Here is a 16977-nt window from a genome sequence, read left to right on the forward strand (position 1 = left end):
GAAGTTCCAAGTAGTTGGACAGATGTGCATCACCACACCCGGCTAATTTTTTGATTTATTGTAGAGACGAGTTCTCTCCATGTTTCCCAGGCTAGTCTCGAACCTGTTGGCTCAGGCAATTCTCTTGCCTCCACCTCCCAAAGTGCTGAGATTTCAAACATGAGCCATTGCGCCCAGCTAGAAAATCTTAATATAGCTAGTGAAAGTTTTATTTTTCTTTCTTCTTGTTATTGTAGCCATAGCTAAAATTTACATTTTAATTATTCTGTCCTCTATCATACTGTGGTTTGCTGAGAAATCACATTTTCTCAATTTAGCTCATCATTTTAAATCTCTCGTATCATATCCATCTCATCATTTAGCAATTAGAAACTATGTGACAAATTTCATGATTCACAATCTCAGAAGAGCAGCTTGGGTTAACTATCAAAATTGCTGAAGAGACTATAAGATGAGAACAAGGCAGAAAAAAAGGATAGCCTTCTGAATTTTAGATAAACTTACTTATCAATTAAAAATTTAAAAACCGCATGTTAAATACTGACAATAAGAAAAGATCATAGGGACAAGATTTGATGTTTTACTTATGTTACTGAAAATCACACATTTCAAGTCAACTTTAAAATAGAGTAGGTTATCATTAATCAGCATTGCATAAAGTATGGTCATGGTCAAATTAGAAAAAAAATTTAATTAATCTGTAAGTTTCTTTTGGAATAAAATACTTATAACATTGCAGTTAATATTAGAGATAAAATCATCCTGCCTGTCTTATTTAAATTAAATATCTCTCATTAGGGATAAATTTTATTAAGAGAGTTTGCTTCATAGAAAATTTTTTTGGAACAATTCTTACAGAAGAGTTTAGGAGATTATGTTTTTCATTATGAGTTACTTGCATTGGATGTCAAAAAAACCCTGATGTCTCAAATTAAACACAGAACTTTTCACTTTTGAAAAATACTATATATACAATACAGCATAAGCAGATAAACTATTTCTAACTTTTTCTTTATATAACCAATGAAAATGTGTCAAGTACTGTCTTGGCAGTAAGCACAGTGCAAGGTGACTGTGATACAAGAGTAAAACAACAATAACAAAACATTCTTGCTCTTATAAAGTTTAAATTTTACTAGAGGAAATGGGTAACAAATAGATATGTGATATAATAGCATAAAATGGTAAATGATATTACACAAAGAGAAGCTCCAAACTTTGAATAACTTTTATAATGAAAACAGTCATTGACTGCCTGTTCCATACCAATCTTGTAACAGAATATTCCATGAAAGTTGGCTGGAAGAAACTACACCTAAACCACATCTCTCCCCCACCCAAAAAATTCCAGCTCTCCACCACCCCAAAAAAATCTGCTAAAGGCAACATTTTCTAAAGTATCCTGACTGTGGGAAGTTAATATATCTGGGAATTTTTTGGATGAAAAAGAGATTTTCTAGAATTAAAAAAAAAATGCATGAGAATGATTATCTTGCTTAAATAACAGGACATGAGGAAAAGCATGATTATGTATCAAATAGAGCTTTCAAACAGTTATATTGTTCCTCAAGTCTGGTGAAATGTGGATGCCGCATATATCTGAGACTGGATGCCTCATATATCCAAGAGTTATAAGTGTTTTACTAGATTCTTGATCATAAGGGGTATGCTCTGTGTCACTGGGCTATTGTGGAAAAAGCACTGGACTTGAATACATGCTCAGGTTATACCACTAACAGACTTCTATTACATGCCTGGTTATACCACTAAGAATGTATTAAATTATAGGTGGTAACAGCATCTCAGTATTTTCAGTGTATGCATCTATAAAATGATTTAGAGAGTGGATGACATCTAAAGTCCTGTTGAATCCTATCATCCTGTCGGCTGAGCTATAATAATTAAGGCAGTGAAAATTGATCTCTTTTGGAAAGGCTGGAGGGAGGGAGGGGTTAAAGATATCAGGGTAGGAATGCTTTAACCTTTTACCAAAATGTGATATAGCCAAAAGGAAATGGTCTTATTTAATGACAACTTAATGAAACTTCTATATTTTCTCATACAGGCATCAAACCTATCTGATAAAATAAGTAACCACAAGTTCCTTAGCAGGATATTTCATAGTTCATCCATTGTAGGATTTTAAATTTATAATAACAAGACTGAGCAGCTTATGGAAATGCCGTGACTTTTAAGTGCATCTTCCATCGTGTTTATCATTCCAGTGATAGATTGGGGCTCTGTTTATGAGTTTTTTCTCAAGTCATCTTGAACTAACTTACATTTTCAACCCATAGCACTCTGTGATAATACTTTTTACTCTGTACTAAATTTACTTTTCTCCCATTTTCAGAGGATATTCCCTAATTGATAAGAAATGCCCACATAGATACCTCTCATTTTGTTTATCCTAGAAAAAGACTTTTATTTGTTTTATATACTTAAAATTTTCACCTTTTCTAGGTAGAAAAGTTCTCCAACTTTGAAGCCTAGCCTTTCAAATCAATCGCTTTTTCTTCTTCTGAAGTATGATTTTGTTTGGGAATTTTTATTTTTTATATAGTTTGCTATGTTTCACAAATAATAACTGTATTCCGCCTCATAGATCCACTTATCTTGTGATTTAGTACAATAGCAGGATAATGCTTCTATATTATTTTCAATATATTTCCTGTTCAAATTCAACAATTTGTTGACTATTTAAATTGAAATATATTGTGTTTTATATCTTTAGAAAACAATTCTCAATGACTCTTCTAGCACTCCGCTGTGACCTCAGTGATAAGTTGTAACTCATCGTCCTGCAAAACTTTCTGGATTGTTTTCACTTCAGATTTCCTTGTATTGAAGGTTATCAACCTCCCTTCTCTCCCATCAAACATCCTTAAGCAGATCTTCTTGCTGATATTTGCTGTCAGGTTGAACTTTAGCATTTAAGAAAGAAATCTAAGCATCATACAGGCATCAAACCTATGATTTTGGTCATTGTGACATACAGTTCTAACCAATGCAAAAAAACTAATCATGGATAATTTTGTTAGAACTCTCCATAGGTAGGTAAATTCTAGACAGAGATCAATATCCTTGCCAGACTGTCAAATTACCCATTTAAACTAGAGTAAAAAAGTAAAACAATAGTTGGATCTTGCATTCGTATGGGCCTGATAACAGAGCTATACTTTCCAGATGTCTGGAGAGAGTTTCATTGGAAAAACTGAAAAATAGATTAGAAAGAGCTTGAGATCAGAAGATCAGAGACCTGGGCAGTTTTACAGTCTGCTATACCACACCTCTGAGGCTCTTAACTTATTCAAGGTTTAATTTTTAACATATAATGGTGGGAATATAAAATGAATAGAATATTCATATGAAAAATCCTTTTTTACAAAAAATTTACATACAAACTAAATAAAGCACATTCTATATATATAAAATGTACGTTATGAAAATTCATCTAAATTATAGCAGCAATTTTATCTCAGATAGATGTCATTTGTTTCTGGAGATAATATGGGGTAAAAGATGAAGGGAAAAAAAACAACAACTCTGGATACTAGTTTTCATACCTTCCCCAAACTCAGTTTGAATTTTTACTCATAATCCATTATAACTCAAATTGCAATAAACAAATTTGTGTAATAACTTATCCCCTTGTACAAAAAAGTGCACACACACGCATATATAATATCCACATGTCGACTTATATAACCTAATTAGAAAAAAATTATGAAATCAATAACACTTTTCATAAAGTAAGTAAAACCTTAATAAGAGCTGTCATATTAATAAACCAGGAAATAATTTGTTCCAATGAGAAAACAAAATGACTATTGATGTGACTTGACATTGTGTGCATGCCCGAGAATATGCCATAATTAAACAGTATGTAAATTTATGCACACTGAGCATGATTATGAAAAGGGTGAACTGAGGAAAAGATGTATCAAAGGAGGAGATCTAAGCTCTGTTTAAAATAGCTTCTATTGAATGCCTAAGCATAAAGTGAGAATTGCTCATAATATCCAGATTATACAACTTCCCTATAACACATATTTACTTAGCAATTTTTCTCTAACAAAATGGTCCCTCATTTCCACTATTTATTTTATATTTTATGCTTCAGAAGTTTGATATTATCAAGTCTGAACATTTCAACAAGGCCTGTAAAACTGAAGATGTAAAATGCAAAATAATGATCGCATTTTCATCTAGATAAAGATTCAGAGATAAACAATTCTATGCATACATATTCTTCCCTTTATGTGACCTTTTCTTCATCTTTCATCTAAAGTCATTAAGATCATCTGACTTCAGGTACTTATACTTCCAGTCTTACCCTTGAATTACACACCCCTTAAGCAGCCCCAAATAACTTTCTTAAAATTATAAGAAATAAGCCTATAACGTTTACCACACCCTCTCTAGACATTGTGCTCAAATAATCTCACAAACTAGCTACAGACACTAGAACACAGTTGCACAAAATCTACTTATTAATTTTAAATTGATGTTTTAATTTTCAAGGAAATTGGATAATCATTGCAGTATGACACATTATTTTTATTTTTCCGTTTATCTGTGATAAAAATATTTTAAGGTCATCTTGTGGACCCACAAATAGTAAAATATCAAACAATATAATATTTGTGAAGATTTAAATTGTCATGTGTGTGCACCTACTAATGCCAAGTAAATGATTTCTTTATTGAAAAGAAAATTAAAAATAAACTTTTTTTAGGCCATGGTAATGCAATGCAAAGCTGATACACCAAAACTGAAATCTAAAGGCCTTCAGAGAGTGTTTGGCAACAGTGTTCAAGAGAAGGGGGAAAAGATAGGAATGGAGGAGTAAATGCCAAAAAAGTAAAGATCCAGGAAAAAAATTAGAAAGATGCTTATTAGTTTTCATTAGTTCAAAATAACAACAGTAGTAAGAGTAATAGTAATAATGGTAGAAACTAAAAAGTTAGACACTGTGCTGAATTATTTAAATGTATGCTCTTGCTTGAACTTCATAGTAACTCTACTTCCTTTAACCACAGTAGTGTTAAAGTATCATTTCATAGCGAAGAAATAGGCTTAGAGAAGTCAGATTCCTTGTCCAAGCCGAATGGCTAACAAGTGATAAATACTGGATTCAAATTCCAGTCGGTATAACAAGCTAAGGGAAAATTAAAGGAGGCAAAAACAGCCCTGGAACCTAAGTCTCTATTCTTAGACTTCCCTGCCTATTTGTCAGCTCAGATTTTACGACAGTTAAATTTTAGTGGACCATGTTTCTGCTTTATTAAAAGTGTAATGCTCTCTAAGATGCACATTGGTATGATATAATATTGAATTTATGTTTGCCAACATACTAAACTTTTCGTTCCCACTGTCCTCACAGCAACTCTACTGTCATCACAGCGTTTCTTCAATCTCAAACATAGTTTGTGTGGCTCTCTAATACTTAAAGAAGCAATCCATTCCAAGAAAGAAAGAATAAAGATCTTTGATATAACTTAGAGATGTTTCCATTTTACTTTCCATGTATTAGTTGCTTAGTCCTAAAGTTAAGCTTATTTTTTTCAAGGACCTTTTTTTTTATTTTAATTGGTGTGTTTGAGAGTGTGTATTTGTGTGTGTATGTGTTAATAGTGGGTACTCATGAAAATGGAAAAAATAAATATATTTCTTTTCTGCATATTTATTTTTAAAATATTCAGGAGTTTGTGTTAAGTGGGAAATGATCGTTTTATTGTAAAAAATGAATAGTCACTCACTCAAAACTATATATTGAACAACAACTGCTACTCATTGAAAAGGTAACTTAAAGATTTGGAATATTTATTCATTGTCTTTCCATCTATATAAGCATTCTATTTCTTAGTTTTCATGGAAATTTTTTAATTAATCAGATATCCTATAAATAGAACGCTACTGCACTGATAGAAAATTCTCACTTGATTTTTTATGTAACTATATTTAGGTCACAAACTATCAAATGAGCCAACATTCTGAAGTTCTGCATTCTACTCTGAAACTCACATGGCATCCTTTCTGTGAAAAGGATTTCAAACTTTGGAAACTTTGAAAATATGCACTTCCTTAAGTGTATATTCCTAGTTTTTTTAATTTTAAAGTAATAGTGTCAAAACCATAATGGTTTAAACATTTTTAGATGTCTTCAAACTAAGAATATTTAACATTCACTGTTCCTTTATGATTCCTGACGTATGGTCTGCTGACTAACATTATAATTACTGTGGATTCTTATAAAAAATTCAGATTAGGGTTGGCTAATTTAAAAATTCCAGAGGTATTTTAAACGTTCAAGATTGAGAAACAATTCTGGAAGTCAAATTTCATTCAAATTTCAAACTTATATAATGCTTTTATTAAGGCGCCTCAACTCATTAGAATCTAAACATGAAATGGCTTTGCTTCTTTGAATCATTCTTCCCTGCCACCTCATATCAAATATCCTTTCCTTGTTCCTTAATGATATCTCTATTAGATGTTATCTACTTACTGAAATTTTGAGTTATTTAAAAATAGGCCCAGTTCAGTTTAAAACTTGAATGTTAGAATCAGTTTAAACATTTTATCTTCTCAACAATGGTCTGACCCACGGTTTGAAGGACCTGGAATCGTCCGTCTTTACTTACCCAACATTAACATAGAAAGAAAGGCACTGACTATGTTATTTTTATTCCTGTTGCTTTAGAAAAGGGGGATGATAGAAATTAAATATCTTCATTACTTAACTTGTACCCTGGTCACAACTCTTTTTCTTGGTTGATGATCCTGTATCTCTGGCCATTACTGAGTAACCTGTATGACAGGTGTTGACATGCTGACTCTTCCAGAAGGTGCAAAGCTGTTCTTTAAGGGTCTTTTTGTGCCTTCAAACTGAAAATTAGATTAAATTCTGCTATCATTTTCTGGTTTCTTGACCCCTGTTACCAGCAGTCAGTCCCTTCTGGGGTCCTGGGGCCTTAAAAAGTCTCTCTTAAGTACTGGTAAGATGATTCAAAACCAGCCTTTTCCTGTAATATGAATTAACCCATCAGAATGTCACAGAACCTTGCCACTTAAATAGCAGGAGGTCAGACTGTCATGGGCTACTCTATTACCAATCCCCACTGGTCTTCTATTCTTTCCTAATGAGCATGACATAGGGTAAGATAAACAAGCCAAAATTAGCATTTTCTCCTTATAGAAATTCCCAGACTTTGTGAGGGATTTGACTTGAGAGGTGGGGAGCAGTAGTATTAGTGACTAAACACCCTCATATCTCCTTCTGGTGTTCCCTCTTTGCACAAAAACTGCACTGTCCTGTCTGAGCAGGTGTTCATCCATGTAATCCCAGTGCTTTGAAAGGCCAAGGTGGGAGGATTTCTTGAGTCCAGGGGTTCAAGAACAGCCCAGGCAACATATTGAGACCCTGTCTCCACATTTTTTAAAATATCCAGGCATGATGACACAGACCTGTAGTCTCAGCCACTTGGGAAGTTGAGGTAGGAAAATCACTTGAGCCCAGAAGTTTAAGATTGCATGATCTATGATTGCACCACTGCACTGCACTTCAACCTGAACTACAAAACGAGACTAAAACCTAAAAAAAAAAAAAAAAAAAGAACTGCACTGTCCTTACCTCATGGTTCCCTCACCACTTGCTTTCCCAGTACTATCTGTGTACAGACCACAAAGGTGGAGATGTAGGTGGTTGGTGCTAGATATAATCCTGATGCGGCTTGCAAGCCTAGGTGAAAAGGTGTGACTGTAATTTTCTGTAAGCTCTCTTCAGAAAGTGGATATTTGAGGCTTCTATCTTCATCTTTGCTTGGGTTTTAAGTATAATACTGAGAACAGGAGGTACCCTTAACTGAAGTCATCTTGGGGATCCAGAATAATGTGAGTCTCTACTGAGTAAAATAACTCATTTAAATTTCTCTTTGAACAGAAGTAGATTTTTGACTAGAAACTACTTTTATATTCCCTGATTTAAAAATAAAAAATAAAAAAAATAAAAAGCAAAACAAAACACAACAAAACTCCAGCAGGGAAGACTTTTTGATGTTCTTTTTTATCTTCATTGATTTGGTGCCATAGCATGGAGTTCAGTGCTCTATGAAGAGACTTCCAAAGTCAGATCCCCAACAGTTTTAGAGCTTAAATTACAGACCTTGGAGATTTCTATAGGTGAAAAGGTGACTTGCTCTTTGTTTGAGGTTGTTGTTTACTATTTTTGTAAGTACTAACTGCAAGAAAAGACAAGATAAGGGTTCTGCTTACAGAATACACATTTGTCACATGTAGTTGAACTGTTAAATGTGGCATCTGAGCACTGTCTACTCTGTCTCATCCTCATAGCCAGCTTCTCAGGATAGGATATAATAGACCCCTCAAATAGCCCTAAGTGAAAACTATTATGGGAAATTTAGAAAAAAAAATAGTAAAAACTTCCAGGCATCCACAAATAGTTTTATTAGGAAGTTTTCTGACTTATTTGTACTATAATCTTCCATTGGTTGGTCCCTACAATCTTGACATCAATGCTCTGAGAAATCATGTCATCTGTTTACAAAACAGCAAAGAGTAATTTTGAAATGGTCCCATTGAGGGAACAGGACAAATATTTTGTGACAGAAGCTCACTTAGGCTTTGTTCTCTTCAGACTTTTTAGTTACCATGAATAGTTTACTATCTGGATGCAGTTTTCAGTTAGTAAATAGTACCCTCTAGTTTTTCTAAAGGCTCGTTTCTTCAAAAATTTAGTCAATATTGACAGAATAGATAAAATGTGACATTTCACTAGCATGCTCGTAACAAATAGACATCAAGACCCATCAGACAGGTATGTGGATGACTAGAACTACAGAAAGTGATGCTCCATTCTGGAGCTTAAAAATAAAAAATAATAATAATAATAATAATAATAAGCTCCATTCTGGAGCGTAAAAACCCAACAGGCATTGATTGATAGTCTTATACACAGCCCAATTTTAAAAGACATGATGACATGGGTTCTCGATTTCATCAATATCTTTGTTTTTCTCATACAACTGTGCCTTTCAAAGGTCAGAAGTGAAATCAGATTTTGGACAGACAAAAAATTTCAGTGGAATGGCTCCTCCTTGAACTCCAAAGGAACTGTGATATATCAGAAGAGTTTTTGTTGTTAGTCTTCTTAGGAAATCTTAAAGGTCATCTAGTCTATACTTCCTGTTGAAGTTTCATCTCCTTTAACGAATCAGATAAGAACAGAGTCTGCTCGGATATTAAGGAATTCTCAGATTAAAATGTTGCCTTGTACTGAGCTCATAACTGCTGCTGCTTTTTTTTTTTTTTTTAAGATGTGGGGTACAATTGAGGACTAGGCAGATCAGTAGTCATCATACATGAAACACTCTAGCTCCAGTGTCTATCTTTCTCTACACAATTACCAAAAAAATTTGAAGTTAGATATTTTGGTGACTATTAATCATATTTGGCTTTCAGTATTGATAGAAGCAAGTAATGAGAAATCTAGAAAGGCTAATGAAATGTAAATGCTTTGGTTGGTTGGCAAGTACTTTCAAGTATAGTTTATTTTATAATACATACTAATTTGAAAGCAACTGAATTATAAATTCATCCAATTGAAATGAACTTTAAGGATACATAGACCAGATTTCCACTCATTGCTAGAATCTCTCTGGAGTGTAACTAATGGAAGATATGCTCTGGATTAACCTCACAAAGTAGTCACTCCAGTTTTTGATCAACTCTAACAGCCAGAAAACCTTCATTGAGCCAGAGCTGTCTTTCTACACTTTTCATAGCAAAAATCCAATTTCTGCTTTCTAGACAGATGAGAGCAGGTTTGTGTCCTCTTCTATAGGACAGATTTTTCTCTCTCATGGCAGCGATTGTGATAATTGCTTTTAGAAGTCATATAATTCAAACCTCACTCTTTTTGAAGTGAGATAACTGAAAGCTAGAGAGATTAGACTACTTGGGTACGACTATAATGTTTATTGTTTGTTGAGTTGTGCCTAGCACCTAACTCACTTGACCTGTAAACTAGTTCTTATCATTGTGCCTTCTGGTGAAAAATTAACTTAAAATACATTTGTGAAATCAACAATTGCTTGCACAATGTAATGTTACATTGTAAAATCTCAAGAATTAAAATGTTGTCCAAACACACTGCATTTAGGAGATTCTGATGCAGTCCTGGTTTCTCCATTAACTAATAGCGTAGAATTATTTTACATTGTCTCCTTGGGCTTCAGCCTTTTTGTGTAGGCTGTGGTTGTTGAATTCCAAGACTGTACAAAGGTTAGTAGGAAAAGCACCATGTATGTGAGAGAGGGAACTGTTTTCATGTGCTCCAAGCACGTTTTCTCAATGGATAAAATAAGTTATAAGTTTGCCACTAGCTATAAAATCCAGTGCATATATCATGTCTTATTCAGTGATGATACATTTTTTTCTTCAGTATGGAGGTGTTGAATATTATCACCTCTCTAATTATGAACTAATCCTATCTGACCTCTCAAGAGATATTTATTTATAAAAACAAACCTAAAATGAGAAAACAATGTAAATACCAAATCTAGAATGAAGCAAATTCTACAGCAGACTTTAAAATATACAGTACAATTAATTCACCAGAAATCAGTCCTCATATGAATTATAAGTTTATTATTATTATTATTTCTTTTTTAGTGGCAAATATATATACTTTTTTGTTTTAAAGATGAAGGGTACAATTCAGGATTAGGTATATAAGTGGTCGTTGTACAGATAAAGTTTGGACCTTCCTTTGGTCCCCACTTCACCTGGTTTGAGATCAGGTACCCTTATTGATGTTATGTGTCTCCCCTCTCCTGGCAGTGTCTTGCTACTGCCAATACCTTTCTTATAGTATTGTGATAAATGTTCAGGCTCCACATTTGAGTGAGAACATGTGGTACTCTGTCTTTGTTTCTGTGATAGATCACTGATTATGATAGACTCTAAATCCATTCAAGTTGCTGCAAAGTCCATAATTGCGTCCTTCTTCATGGCTACATAATATTCCAGTGTATATATGTGCCAGTTTTTAAAAAAAATCAAGTCCACTTTCAATGGACAACATGTTTGATTCCATATTTTTGCCATTGTGAATAGTGCTACAATAAACGTGTGCGCAAGTATCTTTTTTTTTTTTAGAATGATTTGAGTTCTGAATATATTCTCAGAGGGGGGATTGCTGGGTCGTATGGAATGTTGATTTTTAGATATTTTAGAAACTGCCACACTGTTTTCCACAGGGGTTGTACTAACTTACCCTCCCACCAACAGTGCAGAAGTGGTCCCTTTTCCCTGCCTCCTTTCCAGCATCTGTTGTTTTCGGAGTTACTGATGATGATCATCCTGACGGGAGTTAGGTGGTATCTCAGTGTTATTATGACTTGCATTTCTTTGATGATAAGTGAGGCTGAGCACTTTTTCATGTATCTGTTAGCTCCTCATATACATCCTTTTGAGAAGTTTCTGTTCATAAATTCTGCCCACTTTTTAATAGAGCAGTTTTTTGGGGTCCCCCTGCCCTTTGGCATGTTTAAGTTCTTCATAGATTCTGCATGCCTTTGTCAGATATACAGTTAGCAAATTTTTTTTCCTATCCCACTGATTGTCTCCCTACTCTCTTGATGGTTTCTTTTGCTTTGCAAAAGCTTTTCAAATTGGTTAGGTCCCACTTGTCTGTCATACCTCTTATGGGATGGGCATTTGGGGCTTTAATCAGGAGTCGGTTGCCTATTCCAATTTTTGCAAGGGTGTCACCTTCATTTTCTAAGATTCTTCACATTTGTGGTTTTACATTTAGGTCTTTGATCCTTTTGGAGTTGATTTTTGTGTATGATGATAGATAGGTAGGGGTCCTGTTGCATTCTTCTGCACATGGTCAGCCAGTTTTCCTGGCACCATTTACTGAATAGGTTCTCATCTCACCAGTGGTTGTTGGTGGAGGCTTTGTTGAAGATGAGTTGCATAAGAAATTGAGATTTTGCTTCCAGAATCTCAATCCTGTTCCTGTTCTGTGTCTAATGATATAATTATGTGGTTCCTGTTTTTACATCTGTTGATATATTCAATTACATTTATGGTCTTTCAGATGTTGAACCAGCCCTGCATTCCAGGGATAAAGTTTGCCTGGTCATGGTGGATGATTTTTTAGATGTGTTGTTGGATCCAGTTTGCTAGAATCTTGTTGATAATTTTTGCGTCTATGTTCACCAGGGATATTAACCTGTAGTTCTCTCTCTTTGTAGAATCTTTATCTGGTTTGGGTATCCATGTAGTGTTAGCTGCATAATAATGATTTGGGGAGAGTTCCATCTTTCTCGATTGTCTGGAATACTTTCAATAGGATTGTTATCAGTTCTTCCTTGTATGTTTTGTAGAATTCCACAAGAAAGCCATCTGGTCCAAGTCCAGGCCTTTGTTTTTCGGGTTTTTTTTGAAGTAGTTTTCTTAAGAAGAAATCAATTTCCTGGGTTGTTATTGGTCCCTCTTTAGAGTCTTAATTTCTTCTTGTTTCAACCTTGGGAGGTTGTATGATGTCAGAAACTCCTCCATTTTATTTGGGTTTTTGAGTTTGTGTCCATACAGCTGTGCATAGTAATCTCTGATAATATCTTGTATTTTTTCAAGGTCAGTTGTGACTTGATATTTTGTGTTTCAGATTGTGTTTATTTGAGATTTTTGTCTCTTTTTCTTGGTAAATCTGGCTAGTGGGCCATCAATTTTATTTATCCCTTCAAAGAAACTGCTTTTTGTTTTGTTTATTTTTCTGATATATTTGTCTTCTATGTCCTGTATTTGGGCTTTTACTTTGGTGATCTAGATTCTTCTGAAGTTAGGGTTTTGGTAGTCTTGCCTTTCCACGTCCCTTAGGTGATTTGTTAGGCTGTTAACTTGAGATCTTTCTATTTTCTTGATGTATATATGTAGACCTATAAATTCCCCTCTTAGTATTGTTTTCATGGTATCCTAGAGGTTTTGGTAAGATGTGTCTTTGTTTACAGGAATCTTTTAGTTTCTGTTTTGATTTCTTTGTTGACCTAGGAGTTATTCAGCATTATGATGTTTAGTGTCCATGTCTTTGTGGGTTTTTGGGAAATCTTGTTGGTGGTGATATTTATTTTAACTCCACTGTGGTCTGAGGAGATGCATGGCAGCATTTCAATCTTACTAAATTTGTTTATGCTTGATTTATAGCCAAGAATGTGATCGATCTTGGAGTACATTCCATATGGGGTGATAAATAGAATGTTTCTTCCGTGGTTGTTGGGTGGAGTGTCCTGTAGGTATCTATTGAGCCCATTTGGTCAAGCATCAAGTTAAGGTTCCAGGTCTCATTGTTAATTTTTTGGCTCAATGATCTATCTAGGGTTGTTATGGAGTATTTTAGACCCCAGTTATGACAGTGTTGGAGTCAATAAAAGCTAGTCTTCTGTGTTGGGTGCATATGTTTAGGATGGCTATTTGTTGTTAATGGATTGAATCTTTTATCATTATGTACTGTCCTTCTATATCTTTTTTCATTGTTATAGCTAAAAGGGGGTTTTTTTTGGTCTGAAATTAAGATAATGATTTTTGCCTTCTTTTGTGTTCCATTCACCTGAAAGTTTGTTTTCCATCCTCTAACTTTGAGTCTGTCAGAGTCCTTTCTTGGTCTGGAGGCAGCATATTATTGGGTCATTTTTTTTAAATCCAGTTTGCTATTTTATATCCTTTCGGTGGTGCATTTAGTCCCTTCACATTTAGAATGATTATTGAGATGTGAGAGTTTATCCTTGTCACAAAGTGCTTATAAAATTTTGTTGTTGTTGTTTTGTTTATTTGTTTATAGTTCTTCTTTTAATTTGGGGTTGATACATGTGTGTTTCCAATTTTGCAATCATGATGCATGCTGTGGTGATTCTATTTTTCTGCATATTTGGGAAATGCAAGAATGCACTTCATTCTTTTTTTCTTTCTTCTGTGCTCAATACCTTCTTACATATGTCCTGTAGAGCTGGTCTAGAGGCAGCATAAACTTTTAGCAATTGAATGTCTGGGAAGGATTTTAATTCTCCATCACTGATGAGGATTAGCTTACTTGGGTAGGAAATTCTTGGTTGGAATTGTTTATCTTTGAGAACTTTGAAGATTGGACTCCAGCATCTTCCAACCTGTAGTGGTTCTGTGGATAAGTCTGCTGCTGTTCTAATAGGTCTTCTTGGGGTGGTAGTTTGACCTTTCTCTCTAACTGTCATTAGAATTTTTTCTTTTATACCTACTTTGTGTAAGCAAATTACTACTTATCTAGAAATTGGTCTTCTCATTTGATGCCTTGTAGGGGTTCTCTGAATCTCTTGTGTTTGGATGGTTGTGTCTTTGATGAAATAAGGGAAGTTTTCTTGGATGACATCATGAATGTTTGTTCCAGGGTGTTCTCAGTCTTCTTTTGTGCTTCAGTGATGCTGATCACACATAAGTCCAACCTCGTAATGTAATCATACATCTCCTGAAAGCTGTTCTATCTTTTTAAGCTGCATTTCTAAGTTTTTAACAGATTGGGCTAGTTCCATATTTGGTCTGCAAGCTATGATGTTTCTTCTCTGCTTGATTACTTTTGCTTTCCCTGCTTTTTGTCTTATTATTTATTTTATTGTCTGTAGTTCTCATGTCTAGCATCTGAGTTATAAATTCTTTCATGTTTTTATCTTGTCTTTCTTCATTCTTATTTCTCTTCTCCAACCGTTCCTTGATGTCTGCATTTGTGGTCTGAGAACAGACTATAAGGGTACTCTTCATTTTTTGAGTTCTGAAGTCTATATTCACCAGCACTCTCTTTTTAGGGTTTCTGAGAAACCTGTGATTTTTTGTTGTTTTCTCTTCATTTGTGATGGATTTTTCTTTTCTCTTTACTTCTGTTGTTCAGTGAGAGAAAGAATAGTTTTCACTCCTGTTTGCTCAACCCCCATTCTTCCTTAGGTAAAGTCTCCAAATTTGTTTGATTTTGAAGCCAGTTTGGAGGTGGGGAGCTGTGTTGTCCTTTTGCAGCTTTGAGATTTGAATAAGGTATATTGTGGGGTGCTAAGTTTCAAAAACTACCTGCAGATCACAATGTTCACTGACTGGGGTATTGTCCCCTGGGACCACTTTCCACCATCTCACAGTATAATCATGCAATAGAAACATGTGTATATCCTTTGAGTATAAAATAGCATAAAGGAAAGGAAAAGAACTCCACTCATTTGCTTCAGACTGGGTTCTTCACCTCTGGTTGTAGCGATAGTCCCCACAGTTGTTCCAGTATGGGGGATGTGGTGACTGGATCTCCTCAATGGGCTTGTCCCTCTTTGGATATTGCACTCAGGCTATTATCTCTGGGTTGACAGTGAACAACACCAGAGAGGTGCTGAATTCATCCCTCAGTCTCAGGGAGTAGCTCCACTGTTCACATGGGCAGGTGGCCAGAGTCTCCAACTTGGTACTAGGACAAAGATTGAGGAGACATCTCTGTGTCTTGTCCTCCTCTGGGACTTGGTGACTATTTTCTCCACAGTCTTTGCTGCCAATATCCGATCTGGTGCTGGAGGTTGTGATAGCAGATAGTGACAGCAGTGACTGTTTTTCACTACTTTCTTCTAGGTACAGTCACAGAGGTGGTGCCTGTCTCTGGGTTGTAGATTTTGCTGGGATCCAAATAACTGCATGCAGGGCAGTTGCCTCAGCAGGAGAGCTCATGTCCCCACTTAGTTCCCACACTCCCACTCCGTCACTCACACATCTACTTGCTCATACACTTGCATACATATTTGTCTTTATACTCATTCATTTATCCAGAGACTCACACACTCCAACTGACTCTGTTCCCATCTTGGAATACCCCTAAGTTTAAATGTGACTTACAATTCAAGAATAAAACTTTATTGATAACTTTGAATAGCCATTACTAGTTTTTGCTAATAAATGATGTCTGCTTCTCTTTTATTTCTTCTAATATTTTATTATAAAAATTTACAAATATACAGAAAGTGTAAAAAGAAATGTATAGTAATGCATATATTACCTATAACCAATATATTATAATAACATTTACTATCTTCTTGATTTTTATATGTTCCTATATCCATACATTGACATCAAGTTCATAATTGTTACTGCATTCAAGTTAAGTGAGAGTGCTACTCTTTGTGGGGAGTGTGGAAATACAAAATGTTAACAAACACATATAGTCATGTAACCATCATCACAGAGTTAAGCAAGCCATGACTTTCATATGTAGCCCTTTGCTATTTTCTAAGGTAGTTAAATTAGAACTCAACAGTGCCCATTTATTAATTGCAAGGTCTAAATTATTAATTATCTGGTCCTTTACAGACCAAGTATGATGATAGTTATAGATTTTTATAAATGTCCTTTACCAAATTGAGAAATTTTCCTTTTATTGATACTTTGCTGAAAATCTTTATCATGAATGGATGTTAAATTTAGTCAAATGCATTATATTGCATCTATTGAAATGGTATTTTCTCTAAAATGTATTGAGATAAATTTACATTGATTCTTAACTGGTGAAACAACCTTGCATTTCTTAGAAAAACATTATTTGGTCATGATTCATTATCTTTTTTTATATTCCTATATATAATTTGCTCTTTTGTTGAGTATTTTGTACATATTCATAAGAGCTATGGGTATGTCATTTTCTTTGACTGTAATATTTTTGTCTGATTGCTTATCATTGTAAAATTTGCCTTTTAAATGTTTCTTCCTGTTGTGTTTTTGCTAGAATTTGATTAGCACTAGTATTATTTCTTCTTGAAATGTGTGGTTGAACTCACTATTAAGCCAGCTGGACATTGTTTTGTTGTTGGTATTAACTATAAATTCATTTTCTTTAATAAGTACGGGACTACTCGGGTTACTTTATATTTTCTTGAATGAGTTTAAAAGTTTATATCTCAGGGA

General features: G+C 34.5%; 1 protein-coding gene across 7 annotated transcripts in view; it reads left to right on the forward strand.

Annotated features, from left to right (window-relative positions):
• TRPC4 (transient receptor potential cation channel subfamily C member 4) overlaps positions 1–16977 on the forward strand; it is a 174607-nt gene that overhangs the window by 117098 nt on the left and 40532 nt on the right. The gene's annotated exons all lie outside the window — the stretch shown is intronic.

Source organism: Carlito syrichta, unplaced genomic scaffold, assembly GCF_000164805.1.
Source record: "Carlito syrichta isolate Samal-C Ts95f unplaced genomic scaffold, Tarsius_syrichta-2.0.1 Scaffold315653, whole genome shotgun sequence".
Classification (NCBI taxonomy): Eukaryota; Metazoa; Chordata; class Mammalia; order Primates; family Tarsiidae; genus Carlito; species Carlito syrichta.